The sequence below is a fragment of the Chroicocephalus ridibundus genome, chromosome 10 (genome assembly GCF_963924245.1).
Source record: "Chroicocephalus ridibundus chromosome 10, bChrRid1.1, whole genome shotgun sequence".
NCBI lineage: Eukaryota > Metazoa > Chordata > Aves > Charadriiformes > Laridae > Chroicocephalus > Chroicocephalus ridibundus.
In genome coordinates, this window is record NC_086293.1 from 3,794,163 (window position 1) to 3,810,962 (window position 16,800).

The 16,800-nt window shown below is 41.7% G+C and overlaps 1 long non-coding RNA gene across 1 annotated transcript in view; it reads right to left on the minus strand.

The window, feature by feature from the left end:
- The window catches only part of LOC134521662 (uncharacterized), a 71,480-nt gene that overhangs the window by 33,526 nt on the left and 21,154 nt on the right, over positions 1-16,800 (minus strand). Inside the window, exon 2 of the long non-coding RNA XR_010072825.1 lies at positions 705-923. This is a non-coding gene — a long non-coding RNA (uncharacterized LOC134521662). The remainder of the gene's footprint in view (positions 1-704; positions 924-16,800) is intronic.

Sequence of the window (16,800 nt, forward strand, 5' to 3'; positions counted from 1 at the left end):
CAGGAAACACTGACTGGGTAAAAAAAGCAGGGCATAGTTATATCTTTGAGAACTGTTAGGCACATACGGGGGACTTTGGTGATGCTAGCGTTGCTGTCGTGCCTGGGGCCTGATGGCACCCTGAGACCAGTGCTGCTTTATCTGCTTCAGTCTGACAGTGTAGCACTGATGTTCTCAGAGCTTCCAAAGGGCTGAAAACAGCCTGGGCAGGGTTTGGTTTCTTTTTTAGAGGTAGAAAGCTGTTACCGAGTTGAGTGGTCTTCCCAGCCCAGAACCAGACCAGGTCTTTGGATGCTCAGTCCCATACAGCCTCCTGGAGCTTATTAAAGCTTTATTTTTAGGGAGATTATGACTGTAACCCTGAAACATCATAGTTCTGCAAGAATTATAGAAAAGGATATTGGCCTGAAGAAAGGAATGGATGTGGTGCAAGAAACCCAGGCTAGACAATGAGCCAGTACTTGTAATAAAAAGGAAATTGCTCTAACCTCTTCTTCAAGGTAATAGTATCACCGTTTGTCATGTGATACAACTAGCTAGGATGCAGCTCAGGATCTGGGCCAGATGACACTGTACCCTTGAATCTTTGACTGCAGTGAGGTCACAAGTGCCACAGTGTTCCTGGCTCCTCCCGCAAGAGACACAGTGCTTGCCTTGCCATCTGTTTCCATGGGCCACCAAATACATTTCCAGAGAGGTCTCACCTGAAGAGAGTGACGTGGAGATGTCAGCATTTAACTGTGCATTCTGCAGAGCAAAGCTCGGTGGGTTCACGGTGGAGAAGGTGACAGACACCACGAGGCATGGAAGGGCAGAGAGGTTATCCTTCCTGGGTAGCTAACTTCTTTCCCTCCAGGGAAAACGTCTGTAGTGGTGAGTCTGTATGGGGCACACACAGCTGTAGTCTCAGCAAGGACAAATGTCTGCAAGAGAAAACAAACACAGAATAAAGCTGGATAAAAATGCAACTGACACCACATGAAGCTAATCACCCTCTGCAGCTGTTGTGGCTTGGAAGGCAACCAAATAAAAGGCTTTTAAGAGGTTTTACTTTTGGCATTTTCGTCCTCTGACGCTAACCTGCTTCTGAAAGGAGGCCCCCACTTTCTGTCAATCACAAGGAAAAAAATAGGTCTGTGAGTGTATGTGCAAAGCAGGTATCTAATTTACATGCAAAATCGATATAATTGCAAATGCAAATTGAATCATTGCTGCTGAAGGCAGCTGAATTTAATCATATGTATATATACATAAATATGTGAGATTTTGGCAAAGTCTATGCAATGCCCAGTCTGACCTTTTGAATGTATCAAGAGACCCCTTGACCTGACTATCCCTTCACTCTATTAATGGCAACGCATGGCAGATCTATGTATACACACACCGATACACACCCTAAATATCCCTATGTGCTTTGCTACCCGGACTCACACCAAAGATCCCTCTAATCCAGTGGATATTTAAGACAGATACCTAAAATCAGTTTGGTCTGTCTTGAACTGAAGGTTGTATGAACCCAGTTTGTTCAAAGGTTGGCAGCTTTTTTCTTGAATTTGGCTAGTCCATTTGTGGATCCATAAGCAGTCCTGCCCAACTTGCTCAGCCTCCCGCAGCAGCGAATGCCACTGCAGACTTACGCACTCTAGGAAATTGTTCGTTGGGTTCTCTGAGCAGAGTACCCACTTTTTTGTCCCATTTGCCACTTTCTAGTCTTCTGACAGTTACTCAGCAACATCATGCCATCTGTAAAGCCATCCTATCTATTCAAGCTGAATGTATTTTACTAATGACTCTTCTATGACTGTTCAACTCTGCAGGATGAGATAATTCCTTAAACAAGGAATTTCCCTAAAAGCCTTACAAGGAAAGACTTCAGTCTGGGAGCCTCAGGAAGTGCCTCTGTAGTGAACAACAATGGACAACAGGGGTTTTTAGGTTTTCTGTAATCATAGAATCTTCGTGGTTGGAAAGGACCTTTGAGATCATCGAGTCCAACCATACACACAACCCCACCCCCACAATCTCTGCCACTAGAGCATGCCCTGAAGTGCCAAATCTAGACGTTTCTTAAATACCTCTAGGGACGGTGACTCAACCACCTCCCTGGGCAGGCTGTTCCAGTGCCTGACCACTCTTTCAGTAAAGTAATTCTTCCTAATATCTAATCTAAGCCTCCCCTGCCACAACTTCAGACCATTTCCTCTGGTCCTGTCATTATTCACCTGGGAGAAGAGGCCAACCCCTGCCTCTCTTCAGCCTCCTTTCAGGTAACTGTAAAGGGCAGTGAGGTCTCCCCTCAGCCTCCTCTTCTCCAAGCTAAACATGCCCAACTCCCTCAGCCTCTCCTTATATGCCCTGGTCTCCAGACCCCTCACCAGCCTGGTAGCTCTCCTCTGGACATGCTCCAGCACTTCAATGTCCCTCTTGTACAGAGGGGCCCAGACCTGAACACGGCCCTCAAGGTGAGGCCTCACCAGTGCCCAGTACAGAGGCACAATGACTTCCCTACTCCTGCTGGCCACTCTATTCCTGATACAAGCCAGAATGCTGTTGGCCTTCTTGGCCACCTGGGCACACTGCTGGCTCATGTTAAGCTGGCCGTCCACCAGCACCCCCAGGTCCTTTTCTGCCGGGCAGCTTTCCAGCCACTCTGCCCCAAGCCCGTAGCGCTGCTTGGGGTTGTTGTGACCGAAATGCAGGACCCGGCACTTGGCCTTATTAAACCTCATACAGTTGGCCTTGGCCCATCGATCCTGCCTGTCCAGGTCCCTCTGTAGAGCTTTCCTACCCTCAAGCAGATCAACACTCCCACCTAGTATGGTGTCATCTGCAAACTTACTGAGGGTGCACTCAGTCCCCTCATCAAGATCATTGATAAAGATATTAAACAAAACTGGCCCCAGAACTGAGCCCTGAGGGACACCACTGGCGACCGGCCGCCAAGAGGATTTCACCCCATTAATCACAACTCTCTGGGCACAGCCATCCAGCCAGTTTTTTTTACTCAGTGAAGAGTACACTTGTCTATGCCATGATTCGCCAGCTTCTCCAGGATGATGCTGTGGGGGATGGCATCAAAGGCCTTACCAAAGTCCAGATAGACAACGTCCACAGCCGTCCCCACATCCAGAAGGTGGGTCACATGGTCATAGAAAGAGATCAGGTTGGTTAAGCAGGACCTCCCTTTCCTAAACCCATGCTGGCTGTCCCTGATCCCTTGACCATTAGCCACAGTAGGAATTAGTCACTAGTCACAACCAAGTAAGCAAGACTCATGCTCCATCAAACAGAGAAAACAACTCTCATGCCCTCCACCAGTCAGTGGAACCAGTTTGGGAATGAGCGGGTTTCTCCCAAGGATCCACAGAGACCTCTTTCTCAACTTCAATGTTCATTCTGTTTCTAAAATGGCTCTTTAAACACATTGTCTAAAGTGTAGGTATAGTCAACCATAAAAATTCACAGCAACCCTGATTCCACACAATAAATCTCCTGAGAGAGTAGAGTTCTTGTCAAAAGATCCAACCATAAACCAGAGTAATGCATAGTGGGGATGTCTTTAGACAGGGTCACAGAAAAGATGGTTAATTTATATGTTTTAAACTGCATTAGGGTTTTTTTGTTTTCTCCTTAAAATGGATTGTGCTCAGAAAATTTCTTAGGGTGCAAGGAACAGCCCAGGGTTTTTCCTCTACCACAGCACATGGTCTTCACAGTCAAGATGCTTTGCAGTGCTGCTCCTCTTCCCCTCATTTCCCTAAGACGTCTTGATGTCCTAGCCCAAAGTCAGAAAAGCCTGTTGTGGTAAAAGACAAGCTGGTCTGTGCTGGAATCTGCATGGGACTAGCATGCGCATTACTGGGCTTTGCTGAGCTTCCTTGACCCTGTCCTTGCTGCCTGGCCATCCCAAGCAGCACCCACCTGCATGCAGATGCTGTGGCATAACTTATCCATCTGGGACCACTCCACTCAGAGAACCTTGGGCAAGGATGGGCCTTTAACATGCATTGGCAAAGAGAGAAAGAAAGAATAGAGAAGATCCTTCACAGAGCACCAGTTCCTCATGGGCTCATTATCATATTATGCCCACATGGTGTATGCAGTTTTGCACAGATGCGTTCACATTACTGCGTAGTTTTATAACTATGTAGTAGAAAACCTTAGTGAGTCCACGTAACAACTTTCTTCTACTGTTCATGGACCTACTGCTGTGTAACAGTATGGCTCAGAGTAAGGCTGTATGGACTAGACATGGGAAAACTACTCTTTCGTTTTCTGGGTTGAGGCTGTGGGTCTTAACTGAGACACAGTTGCAAACTGGGAAATTACCGAGTGTAAGAGTAAAGGCCCTGGAGTCAGCTCTGGCAGCACTGCCTGGTCACAGTCCCACCAAATCCACTGGGGCTCTGGAGGATGCAGAGACCAGGCTTCACTGGGCAGTCACCAGGATGACACTTAGTAGCATCCGTTGGCTCGTTAGAATTCACACAGCCTCCATGGAGGGGAGCTAGGACTTCAGGCTCTTGCATTACCAGTTGAGCACTCCACTCAGTATTTAACATACAAAAGTGAGTCTGTTCACTACAATAAAGGAGAGTCTATTTGCTACCATCAAACATATTTATTGATTGACAAATATATAAATTGAAAATCAAAATTTAATTTAGCTAGAGGAGCTCAAGTGCATATTTTCAATGCATGAGAAATACTAGTATAAATCAACCTTAAAACTGAACACTGCTATTACTTGAAAATAACCGTCCAATATCTGTTTGATCTACAGTCAAGAAGCAGAAGGAAAATAAATGTGCCTCTGAGAAATAAGGACATTCCTAATTATTTTCTTGTATGAGACCTATTTTATTGCGGTGCAAGTAACTTATGTGATAAAACAAAGAAATGCAATAATTCAGAGCTCATTTATATATTTATTTAGGACTTACAAGTAGTATTTTGCAAAAATTAAGGTAGGCTTTCGTTTTTCAGGTTACCTGCATAGTCTCTTGAGTTAAACACTTATTAGTATGAAAAACTGTCCAGAAAACATTAAACAATGCTTCTGAATACAAAACATTTCATGAATATGTAAATCATGCCTCAATGTGACACTTGGCTTGCCTGAGAAACACTGATAGCCTAAAAAAAATTAAACTCCATCAAGGATGAGGACAATTTAATTTAATACTTTCCAAGTGTTGAAGAAAAAAGCCTGAATTTTAATGTCTGTATAGTATGTTTCAATTCAGTTAAAATATCCATAACTTGCCATAAACATGGTCAAGATTGGGAAAAAAAAATAAGATCAAGGTGAGGGGCAGATCTAAATGAGGTCAGCATGTTTGTTTCTAACAGTACACAAATAAACCAGTTCTGCCCGTTGTGTCCCACCATGGTCTTTGGTATCGAAACACACCCAGCAGTTGCTGAGGCCTCCAGAAATATGCAGTGATTCTGCATGAAACTGCCCAGGTCAGAGCTCTGCTCTCCCAAACTGCTTCTCCTCACCCACTCAGAAACTCTTCCGCTGGTGCATCTCCACTGCCTTTGGTGAGGCGAGAGTCCAATGAGCTGTTCCTGCACATGGAGCCCCAGGATGCGAGAAGCAGCTTGAATCTAAAAGTTGTGCAGTTACATTAACACAGTACAGGGCTGGAGCTAATAAGCCCAATGCTCGGCCAGTCTAATGAGCTTGGATCCATGCCATGCTAACAGCAGCAACTCAGATTCCAATTACATCAGAGAATGTTCACATCTGCCTCAAAGGCCGTTTAAACATGCCTGTGTTGTCAAGCTCTACCTTAGGTAGTTCAGGGAAGACCTGTTCTTGTAACCACCTTGGGTTCCTGAGTATATTCAATGCCAGAGCTTGTACAAGTTTGTAATCAGTTCTCAGTCCACTCTTCCTGTCTCTTCCCACCTACCTCTGCCAGTTACATTACAGCAATTTATGAGTATAGGGTAGCAGTAAGGTTGTCATCACACTTACACAATAATCAAATGCCACAGTCAGAGGAAGGAGAAAACAATCACACCAGGTAAGGGGGCAACCAGTCACCTGGATTAGGAGTATCAGTTTAGTCTACTGCAGAATCACAGAATGGCAGGGGTTGGAAGGGACCTCTGGAGATCATCTAGTCCAACCCCCTGCCAGAGCAGGGTCACCCAGAGCAGGTTGCACAGGAACACGTCCAGGGGTGTGTGGAATGTCTCCAGAGACGGAGACTCCCCCACCTCTCTGGGCAGCCTGTGCCAGGGCTCTGCCACCCTCAGGGTAAAGAAGTTCCTCCTCATGTTTAGGTGGAACTTCCCATGCTCAAGTTTGTGCCCGTTACCTCTTGTCCTGTCACTAGGCACCACTGAAAAAAGACTGGCCCCATCCTCCTGACACCCACCCTTTCAGTATTTATAAGCCTTGATAAGATCCCCCCTCAGCCGTCTTTTTTCCAGACTGAAGAGACTCAAATCCCTCAGCCTTTCTTTGTAAGAGAGGTGTTCCAGTCCCCCATCTTTGTAGCCCTTTGCTGTCCCCTCTCTAGCAGTTCCCTGTCCCTCTTGAACCGGGGAGCCCAGAACTGGACACAGACTCCAGATGCGGCCTCACCAAGGCAGAGCAGAGGGGGAGGATGACCTCCCTCCACCTGCTGGTCACACTCTTCTTGATGCAGCCCAGGATGCCATTGGCCTTCTTGGCCACAAGGACACATTGCTGGCTCATGGTCATCCCATTGTCCACCAGGACTCCCAGGTCTCTTTCCACCGAGCTGCTCTCCAACAGGTCACCCCCAACCTGTACTGGAGCATGGGGTTATTCCTCCCCAGGTGCAGCACCCTACACTTGCCCTTACTGAATTTCATAAGGTTTCTCTCTGCCCAGCTCTCCAGCGTGTCTAGGTCTCTGTATGGCGGCACAGCCTTCTGGTGTGTCAGCCCCCCCCCCCAGCTTTTTATCATCAGCAAACTTGCTGTGGGTGCACTCTGTCCCTTCATCCAGGTCATTGATGAATATATTGAACAGAATTTCCTAGTCAAGTCTTGTTGAACTCTGAGACAGATTATTAACTTGGTCTTGGTGGATTATTTCTGTGCTCAGAGGCATTTGTATCTTTCTCAATTTACTGCTAGCTATGTAATTCTCTGATTCTCTTCATTTTATCTTGGGAGTCACTACAGAGACACAGTAAGATGCAGATATATTTGCCAGAATTGACAGGAAGGAAGGCCAGATAAGTAATGAAGAATGAAGTTACCTCCAAAAGACAGCTGAAGCCTGCTCTGCATAGAAGAACATTCACACATATTTAAACCAGATTGTACTCATGCCTAAAATGGGTTAAAGTAAATTCAGAGTACTTTTGCCCCCAAATGAGCGTCCAAAGAAGGACCCTTGCGTAATCACTGTGGAGCTCAAATACAGGAGCAGTTACACTGAGCAACATGAAGCAACCACGTTGATTTTACTCGTTTGTGGCTACTATAAAGTAAAACCCACAACAAACAGCTTCATGTTCTCTCACTGAGGCTTTATATAGCTGCATCTGCAAGCTCTGCATGGTTGTGAGAACTGGGGACTAAATGAGTTGATTTTCTATTTCTTGGCATTTTCAGTAGCTATTTGTCTCTGAGCACTGCCATTACATTATCATCTTGATCTGGACTTGTACCCGTGCCTGCAAGAGGCACGGCACAACAAAGGAACAGGCCCAATGAGGTACATACAGCTGGTGTTGGGTTATTACACTAGGCTGATACCCAAGTTGCAAACAAACAGTTTCTCCAAAGACATGTCTGTAACATGATAGTGGATGCTAATGGGAAAGGCTGATAGACAATTTTCCTCATCATTAATTTTCCACATTGGTGTTTGGCAAATAGAAAGTGGAAATTCAATATACCAATCAAATCTTTGTGCTGAACATGTCAATTTAAGCTAGGGTAACACTTTCTGTGAATGAAACCAGAGCTCACTGCCTTTTTGCACTCAATATTTTGAGCTTGAATTTCAGACCAAGTCAATGATCTTTTCCCTAGTGCTGTGTGAAGGTGATTTGGTGCTAAACTGAACACACACACAGATGTTCATGTTTCTCTGTCATCCCGTTCCCTTATTTGGTGTTATTACAAATGCTTTTTGGTGTCTGTTACATTGAGTTAACTTTACAAAGGACAAACTTTAGATGTTCTAAGCAAAAGATATGAAAGGTTGGTCCCCTTCTCTAAAACACGAGTGCCTGTACGCTGATATTTTAGAGAGAACGTCAGCAGCAATCAACTGGGACTTGGAACTGAGATTTATAGCAAGGGATTCTTATTCAAGCATAATCACAGAATCGTCAAGGTTGGAAGAGACCTTTAAGATCATCGGGCCCAATCATCAATCATCCAATCACTGCCAAAACCACCACTAATCCATGTCCCTCAGCACCACAAAGTCTACCTGTCTTTTAAATACCTCCAGGGGTGGCAACACCATCATTTCCCTGGGCAGCCTGTTCCAATGTTTTGATAACCCTTTCAGTGAAGAAATTTTTCCTGATACCCAATCTCGACCAAATAACTCCATGCAATCACAACATATAAACTACACGCTATGTTTCTTTAGACGGAAATGAATCCGAATGTTTAGGTGATAAAGTATAATCAATGTAACTTTTGGACCAGAGAATGGCTAAAAAGAAACGTGCACAGTCTCCTGACACCTTCCAGGAGGGACTGTCGTCTCACCTCTTGCTCTGCTACCTTAGGGAACTAGAGAGGGAATGAATCCCACCACAGTCATGTCATTTTCTGGACATGGCTCACTGTGTAATGACTCAAAGCCAGGCCTGATAAGCGTTTGCCAGTGTGTAATACGCAGCAAGATATCGGAGGTGAAATCTATATATACATGATGTGAGGGAATGGGAATATATTTCCTCTTTGACCTCTGTATATCTGAATACTTTCCTCACAAAACAACATGAAGTCATTTAACAGTGGCACATCCCATTATCCATCTTGTTCATTCTGTGAGATATCCAGTGGCATTTCTTTCTTTTTTTTTTTTGTCTTGTTTAAAAATCTCAGCACAAACAGGACATTGAAAATGAATACGAAAGCAAACATTTTTATTCTCAGCAGGCCTCAGTCATATGGTAATTGTACTTTTAGAAAAAAAAATACACAAGGGCCTTAAAAGCAAAATGAAATTGGAAATTTTTTCACTTGATAAGCTAGAGTTTTCCTTTTGCATTCATTTAAATAAGTGGAAAAACACTTCATATACATTGTTCTCAGTCTAGGTGACCAGAAAGCTTACACAGATAAAAGCTTATTGCTTTAAAATTACATTGCTAGTATATCTGATATTCGTTGTTTTTTTTCAGTACGCTTTCTGTTGGTTTAGTCAAGTTGTTCTGTATCCTGCTTTTGACTCCGTAAATGTTGTCTCTTGAAAAGACATGAATTTCCTCTGTAAATTATACAGGAGTGAAGAGCATTTTTTTTTTCCATTATTTTTTTGTCAAGGGCTGTATCAGCCTATAAAGATGTTGGCAGGCCATGTATTAACCATATACCATAGAGTTACCCATTAATAATATGAATAAGGTTATGTGAATATGAAATAAGTCTCTTCCATCCTACATAGAGACAAAGCCATCGTTATTTGTGGAAGTTACTGCTGAAGCAGCTGAGATAAGAAGTCAATCTTGATAGCTTGTGGCAATGTGTAAATAATAAGTACAGCAAAAACTATTTATTTGGAGCACCAATCCATACAGCAGTACAGGTAGATGAACCAAAGGCAGAAAAAAGACAATAATAAAAATTCTGGAAGAATAATTGCTGAAGCATAGTGACAGCCAAAAGAAAGCTCCCTCTTGGTGCTGAACCTCATGTATTTCAGACCTAGTCAGCTCAGGAGATTTTGCTCCGTTATCTACAGGAGACTGTCTCAGGGAAAACACAGACTAAATCTGCTACCTGGCAGAAGAAAACTAACCCCACTCTTTGGAAAGACAGACACCAAGCTTAGAAGAGCTTCAAGAGTTTGAATCAGCCAAGAAGCTCATGCAGTACTACAATCTTTTTTGACCTAGTATCAAAGACAAAATACATTTTAGGACCAAATGCCAGAGAAGTAGCTTCACCTGTCACCAGATCACATGCAGTTAGAAGTATACCAAATTGATATTGATAATTGTTATACCAGGGTATAGGGGAGTGTGGGCAACAAAGACGTACTGCTGGAATAAGCCGGGGGGCATTTCGGTGCTCATCAAATGCATGCCAGACTTAAGAGAAGGACTTTTCTCTGCATATCTCCTAACACCACACTTCCGAGTTTTGTCAAGCTTTTCCTTTATAAAATCATCTCTTTAAAATGGTTCAACTGGACAAGGCCCTGCTCTCATGTTGTCAGTATAAGGCTAATGCTTTCTCCATTCACTTTGGAAGAGTACCTTGGATTTACACCAGTGGAGCATCAAAGCAAGGATACAGCACATGGTATTGAACGTGGTAGTATTCTATAATAAACAAAGCATTACAGATATTTGTGTAATCCAAAACCTATTCAAGATGTTTTGGTATCGCATGTCACAGTAAACTGGTAGGTAATTTAAAGCATGAAGACTGGCAACTCAAATCATACACCATGATTGAAAAACAGCTCAACAAAAGGCACAGAATTTAATCAAACACTAGATGAGAAGTTTGCCTGAACTGAGGTACATCTTTCTCATTTGTCCATGCACTAAGATAAAAAAGCACAGTACTTACAAAGCATCTACCAGCGTGCTTACATAAATGACTTGATTCTACTGCTCCAGCAATTTATTTCTCACATGTAGTAGCTGTATAACTGTAAATGTATAAGGATTATTGAAACATTGGTGAGAGAGTGAGAGCTCTGAGATTTTGTGTTTGTTTTCTTTTTCATCATGTTGCTGGTTCAGATCAATGTAGGTGATAGAGAAACAATGCACTACAGAAACCACTTTGGAAGCGTAACCTGAGCAAACAGTCCAACCCCCCCAAGACTGTATTTTTATTCCCTTGGAGTATTGCCATTATAAGTGGAAAGTGTACATTCTGTGGGTGTATATATGCTCAAGGAAGGGCAGGGGAAGGACAGGATACACTCACTTTTTCACTTTAAAACCTTGAAAAACTCTAAATGGGTTACATGCACCAGTTGGATAATGCTTAGAAAAACCTTTGACTTTCTCAAATCCATAGCATTAAAGAAATAGTCCATAAAGGTGTCCAGAGATGATAGTTTAGTAATTTCCTAGGGTTATTTTTAGAATGTAAGATTGAGACATTTTACAGAAAAGCTCTGAGAGAGAGTTTAGTTTCACTTGCAGCGTGCTGGGTTGTTATCTAAGGAGAAACAATACCTCATATGTGTAGCTTAGCTCTTCTCCTAAAAGACCTGAAAATTAGGGACCTGAAGGCCACCACAGCAGAAAGGTTTTAATTTCATTATTAGATATAAATCCAAGTGCATTAGTAATTTCTTTTGATACGGTTGTTTCAGAATTAAACAAGTAGAAAAAGAGAATGCCCTTGTAAAAAGGTTTTAATTAAGAAGGCAAAGCATGAAAGAGAAGAATGGAAAGCAAATTTTTCCAAGTTCTCTGAAAGGAAGGGATAGGATGTAGACATACCCTCGACAAAGCGATCAAAGCAAAAATGATCCGCTCTTTTGCTGCAGTCTAAGCTGAAGTTACAAAACGTAAAGCCCTGAAAGCGTACAGGTCACAGGACAAACATGAGAAACAGTATTTTAAGTGACTACCCTGGAGAGGCGTTACAACCCTTTAAAGACTCTGCAAAATTAGAATACGCTGCTCACTGCCATGATAATAAGCAACAAAATGCTAAAGTATCTTCAGAAGATAACATATCAAAAGCAGCAAACAAAGGAATGTAAAATAGGTAATGCTGGATCTGAATAAGATACTGCGGAGCCCAGTGTCCACACCCTTTCTAACTATTTAACAGAAAATTTGACTTCATAATGCCTCTGGCTTTAGGAAAGTTGTCCTAGTTTCTCTTCCAAGAGCATAGGCTCAGTTTCTACATATATATATATATGTATATAAACTTAAATTAATGTTTCAAAAAATCATAGTCTTGGAAAAATAATAAAAAAACCCCCCACCATTTTAAGAGGTGCTCAATGGTTGTACTTCTAGTGCTTCTCTTGGATTCAGGAAAAATAACAAGAACTATTTTTCTTTCGATTACCAACTATCTGTTCCATACTGCTCTATATTTCTCCTCCACTCCAAAATACTGAAATACATTCCCTTTTTAATAAGCCTGAGTGTACCCACAGCTCCTTGCAAATCCATTAATGTCAGCTTCAGATGCTGAATTGCCAGTGGTACTCTATCTAGTCTTACTGACATCATGTAGATAATTAGCCTTCAGGCCAGGGAAGGGCCTACTTCCCCCCCACCCCCACCCCCGACAGGCTGTTTTGAGCATAATTTAACAGAACATACATTTAAACCTGCTGTATATTAACTCCTAAACACCCTACAATCAATTCTGTGAATTCTGCCCATCTTCTGGGGGGTGACATATCCCATTTAGAATACAAATTGATAACCTTCATTCGCCATGGTTAAAAAGCTTTTGGAATGATGATTAATTAGCACATTGAACATATATCTGGGGATGATCAATTTTCTCTGTGCCAGTCTCCTCTCAGTTTTTTAAAAAAAATCTCAGACCAGTGAATTAAAAGAGAGTTTAACCAGTGCCTTCATCTCTACTGGTCAGTAATTCCTTACAGTGGTATGTCCCTTTTTTAGGTTATTTATATAAACAAAGGGAACTGACCTCATTTGGTATCTGCCAGCATTTGCCCTGTCAAAGAAGAATCCCTTTTGATGATACCTAGACTATAATAATTGAAGCTCAAGGAATCATTCAACTTCTGCTAAAAGATCTCTATAAAAGCGATAAGAGCAATTGTATCTGTTTACTCACATCTTGTAACTGGTCACAAGTTCAGAGAACTCTTTCAGACACAAAGTTTTGTCAGGATGCAAAAAAGAAGAGAAGCACATATGCATATAAACAGAACTGAAAAAAACACAGCATGATCCTCTGTCCTCTAGATAAACTGGAGTCAGAGACAACCTAGGCTCTAGAAACTCTTGCTAGAAGCCAATGGCACCACTTAACAGCCCTTTTGTTCTGGGGCAAGGTCTCTCATTTTAGTTCAAAATAGTCTCTCTTTCATCTGTATATAGAAAACAAAGTATTTCGTGCATATTTGGATTCTGTCCCCCCCTAGAATTCTTAATTTCTAGTCAGCTTACTGAAAATTGTACAAAAAAGACACATGTATGAGTCAGGGTTCTGTTTTGGAGGAAAGTTCTTTTGACCTCTGATCTTCCCCACAGTTTCCATCCTAAAAACCTAGTCTTGTGTCTGTGCAATTAGAGCGGGATTCTGTAGCGTGAAATAAGAAGTCTGGACTCGGGAAATCTTAACTCTCTTCCTTGCATTTAATATTTTAGCCAGCTTAGACTGTCTGTACAACGAAGGGTGAGAGGATGCAGTTTATGTGTTTTATGCACTATAGGTTGATTATTTTTTTTCTATTTGCAAGTTATATTGCATATTTTTAGCTGTAACAGCACTCAAATCAAGAAACACTCCTACTTTTGGAGTTTACTTAATTTCCCTCCTACGCTGATGTGTGGAGGAATGACAAGCTTGACACGTGGCTGAGAGTGCAACTTCCCTCTATTGATTCAGCGTGTCCAGAGGTGACATAGACGATGACGAGGTGGCACTGTTGAGGACAAGAGCAAGGCATGGACCCATACACTCCTGTCTCTCTGCTTCACTGCATAGACCCTTTTATAAAGTAAAACAACTTTTAAACAACTGAAACAGTATTAAGAAATAGAGTTTATGTGCTCGATTTCCTCTATGATATTTTGGAAGGTCTTTCAAACTATTACCTTCTCAAATAAAAAGTGCCTCACAGATATCGATGTTTAATATTTATGTAGCACATGCAGTATGTTCTTTTCACTAGACTGGAAACCTTAGACTGTGATTCTGAGTTAGAAGATACTCAGATAAGCCCTGTAAGCAGATGAGAAATCAAATCAGTGGAATCCATACAGCATATATTAAAAAAAACCCAAACATTTGAAATCACTAAGACAGTGCTTATTTTTCCACATAATTTATTCCAGTTTAATCTCTGTGTACGAATAACAACAAAGAAGAGACTTCATTCCAGCTCTGAATGTGAGCATGCAAAATTATTTTGTTACTAGAGAACGGTATGTGAACACACAGAGCACTTTGGGATTGTTTAAGTGGTGAAATGAACATAAGGTCCATTGTCCTTTCTTTCTGACTTTAGCTCATATATTTGAATTATTTCTCTGATATTTTGCTGCACTCTTCAAAACCCTTTGAAAGGAAGAACATTGTTGGAATATGCCAGATAATAATAGAATCACAAGCAACAGCCAGTGAAGGGGGTGCGGGTGGGCAGGAATAGAAAAATCCCATTGTCTAATTATTAAATCTATTCACCAGACTTGGGAAGATGTCAGAATACTTACAAAACCTTCATCCTAACAGCAGTGCTGTAATTAGGGAGCTGCTATAAGAATTGGAGAGAGAAGACAACAAAATGAGAATCACAAGTGTTAGTGGTAAAAAGGTCGATTTAGGCTACCAAATCCTTTTCCCCACTGTTCCCCAGCAGAGCTTCACAACTGCCTGGGTGGGAGCAGAAGAAGAATGGACAGAAAGAATTAGGAGAGAGACCTCAGAACACGAAATATTTCAGAGAATTTAGATGGAGCTCAGCCTCTTTCAGAGAGAAAGTAAGTAGGAGGCAGAGCGTTGCATTAGCTTTCATGTAAGCAGAAATAGTTCCTCAGAAGACAGTGAAGTTTCTTCTGCCCTCCCAGTTGGGGTGAGTTTTTCCCAGCAAAAAGATAAACGATGATAAGATTAAATAGCAATCAGTTTATCAGTGATCTCTTTGATTAATTCCCAAGCCTTACCAGGCTTCGTGGTATAGCATGAGTTTTGCGTTTATGGTGTAATTCTTAAAGCCCATCTACTGGAGCTAAGTGATTACATGGGAATCTCAGCTTTCATTAAAGACTTTAAATGAATTTCTAACCATGATAATTGCGATTTAAAAAGTCTGAAAGCATGATCTTTAAAAGTTGCACCCCCAACAAGTCAAATAGTATTCTAAAAATTATTAGAATCTAATTTCTGAGAGGTGCATATTGAAGACCGTCTGGTTCAGGATTTTGAAATTCAAATACTGATCCTCTTTAGCTGGATCACCCCATCTGAGATGATCTGGTTTTTTCCTGTGTCTAAATTTAATTTGAATTTTAAATAGCAGTTATTGAATTTATTTTCATCTTGAAAACAGTTTCATGCTTGTAAGTCTATTCATGATACTTAAAAAAATTAAGTTAGGGCTAAATATACATCAAAGAACCTTTTATAAGCCTATAAGATTATTGTGATCTCTTACGCAATACGTTACAGAGTGGCTGAATAGACTGCATTAGATTCCTTTTTTCACTTAGACAATGTGCCTGCTACAGAAAGGAGCATCCTAATACAAACACATATGCCCATTAGAGGACTTCACTCAAGACTGAATTTTGGCTCACAGGTCTGTAACCGTGTGCAAGCTACTTCTCATTCTTCGGCTTGAAAATGGAGACACTTTGTCTCTTGATTACTGTTTGTTTACCTTTAATCATGATATTGTACATTCTTAGGGAAAAGTAGTTTCTTCTGTTATGTATGGCAGCTAACAGAGCATTTAGTCCTAGGGTATAGCTGCCGTACAAATTATAGAGGTATGCTTGTATGGGTGTTTTTACACCTGTTATATTTTTTGATACAGAAGCTGAATTCAGATTTACACATAATTTTGCCAGAAAGAAAAAAAAGAAGCCAGGGGGAAAGTAGATAGTGACTCAAGAGGACATTCCTTGAATATTAACCAGGCTTTTGAATAATGCTTTTACAGTCTTCCAAAGTTTTGTTTGCTATTCCTTAGAGCAAATATTTACAGAAATAATAGTAAGATCTGCTGGGAATAGCACAAAATATTCTCAGCGTGATAATGCAAGAGCAGTAGGAACTTCCTCAAAGCATTTTTGTATGTACCTCCAGCTAAAGACAGATTGTTTACACTGGAAACAGCCTCATTTAGGATTTCAAAGAAAATTCATCATCAAAAGGCAATGCAGAAAAAATATTTGAGCCTCCAATAAGCAGGCAAATGTCTCTACCTGTGTGTATTTAGAAGAGCATCCTACCTTGTGTCATTGGGAAGGGCAGGCCCCAATCCATAACCCGGGGATGAATTGTTTATTATGGCAGTCTGGGCTGTAAGTTGGAGACATCTTGCAATACACACAAATAGACGATACAGCATTTCCATGTTCCTGACAACCGTGGAAACGGGCCCCATACAACTGTGGCTCTCAGGGGTGACAACAAAGAGCAGAAAAAGAAGTCCCGAGAGAAGACTCAAATGCCACCCACAAGAGCAGCAGGCCTGCTGGTCGTGGGATAACTTTCAGTGCAGTTTTGCCGGTGAACTATTGTATTTCCTGACTGCAGCGTTGGGGATTCTTGCTGCGGTCCCTTAGTCTGCTCCAGTGTTTGGGGGAAAGCACCATTCACATTTCTGAACTGCAAGTAGTCATGTTTCAAATGCCCAGCTTTCATGAGGTACTGGAAAGCTGGTTGGTAACGCCTGGGGGCAGCTCTTAAAGTATAACAAAATTA